This window comes from Xenia sp. Carnegie-2017, unplaced genomic scaffold (assembly GCF_021976095.1).
Source record: "Xenia sp. Carnegie-2017 unplaced genomic scaffold, XeniaSp_v1 HiC_scaffold_5, whole genome shotgun sequence".
Classification (NCBI taxonomy): domain Eukaryota; kingdom Metazoa; phylum Cnidaria; class Anthozoa; order Malacalcyonacea; family Xeniidae; genus Xenia; species Xenia sp. Carnegie-2017.
Window position 1 is genome coordinate 210,914 of NW_025813515.1, and position 1,977 is coordinate 212,890.

General features: G+C 34.1%; 1 long non-coding RNA gene across 1 annotated transcript; it reads right to left on the bottom strand.

The window, feature by feature from the left end:
• Positions 1–336: 336 nt before the first annotated feature.
• On the bottom strand, positions 337–1,588 carry LOC124456498. The gene is made up of 2 exons (XR_006952314.1): positions 1,114–1,588; positions 337–606 (listed from the first exon to the last, which is right to left on the bottom strand). It is a non-coding gene; the product is annotated as an uncharacterized LOC124456498 (long non-coding RNA).
• Positions 1,589–1,977: the final 389 nt, after the last annotated feature.

Sequence of the window (1,977 nt, forward strand, 5' to 3'; positions counted from 1 at the left end):
TAAAGATTACAACTGTAACCAATATGCAACAAAGGGTTACATTAAAGCAAATTTATGGGTAAAACTCTCATCATTTTATTATGATACATGCTAAAGACATGGGCTTAGAGAGATTGATAATCAAAAGGTGGGTATGATTTTCACATATTCATGTCATATAATTCGTTAAAAACAATGAATGTCAAAAGAATTCAAGACAACAAATTATGCATATATGAATATGAACCGCCCAATTTACATTTGACCTAACTGTTGCTTTTCTGGAAAATATCCTTAACATATGATTTCTAAGAACAATCAAAAATTACAATTTCTAAGAATAATCAAAAATTAGAATTTCGAAGAACAATGAAAAATTACTATTTAATGATTACATTATGCACAAAAGCATACTGGTATAAGATAAATGTCCAAAGAAAACTATTTTCTTAAAAATCATTTTGTGAGAGCCATTGCTGTCTCCATCATTTGAATAATGATGATTTATACGTTGTATTTACAAGTACACTTAATCTCAGGTAAGGTCAATTATCATTTAGTTCAGCAATGACTTAATTGTTCTATGTTAACAGAACGTTTCCCAATCATTGCTTCCGCTGGCAATACCTGCAAAATTCAAACGTTAATGAGACTTGTTGAAGAATCAAGATGTAGTGTCGTTCAGTAGAGGACGGTTACAACAGTTACAGCAATTATATCTCCAGTTTAAAATACTTTGCAGCTAACCCTGTTTGAGCTATTTTGGTTCTTATTTTAAATTTTGTGTTATCTTTACGATTATCTAGGTGTTGGCACGTATCTTTTTCATTACGGCTTATGATTGATTCCAAGTACAATGGAGTACAATACGAAATAGAAATAATAAAGATCGAGTAGTTTATTGTTATCGCAAGTACACAATCGGAGAATACACTCATATTATATTATATAGTTACCACATTATTTAGGGGCTGCAAGTACAATACTTCAAAACACAACAAATGTTATTTTCAGTGATATCTGCAGGGAATTTGTTAGCTGGAATTCAAATGATAAACGCCAATAGCGCACATGTGTCAAGCTTACGTACGTTACGTATTGTAAATTATTAATCGATTATAGAATGTTCTTCACCTTTCTAAATTTCGCCCATTTCATTTGTTTCCTCGTGGTATTCATCAGTTACTCTCATAACTGCCTCCCACCAAAGATTACCATTAAGAGTAAATGTGCGACCAGTGGCTTTCTCGTATCGGAAGATATGAGGTGTATACGGTTTCGACCAGGTATTTGTAAAACGGTCGTACTTCATGACGTCGCCCCAAAATGGACGCATAACTTTAAATCTCACTTCGACATTTGTTGCGCTTGCAGAAATATTCACTCTCTCCATCACCACTTACTTCTTCTGTGACTTTTCTTTCGTTTAAATAATAGGTTACAATCATCTTTGAGATCCACGGACCTTTGGAGTAATATTGAATGGTTTTTCTGGTCAACTGCTCTTGGCTTATATCGTCGAGAATTGAGTGTTGTTGGGTCTTTGACGCAAAATTTTCATTATTTGAGCAGGTTGAATTTCTTTGAGGGCAATAAATTTCGTCAGTTGATAAAACCCATTTCTTTTGTTTCTCCATACTCATTACTGACTCCCATGACTGCCTCCCAACAAAGATTACCACTAAGAGTAAATGTGCGATTTTTGCTTTTGGTATCGGAAGATGTGAGGTGTATATGGTTTTAACCAGGTCTTGTTAAAACGGTCGTACGTCATGACATCACCCCAAAATGGACGCATAACTTTAAATCTCACTTCGACATTTGTTGCGCTTGCAGAAATATTCACTCTCTCCATTACCACTTACTTCTTCTGTGACTTTTCTTTCGTTTAAATAATAAGTTACGATCATCTTTGAGATCCATGATCCTTCGGAGTAATATTGAATAGATTTTTTGGTCAATTGTTCTTGGCTTGTTTTATCAGCAATTGAGCGTCGC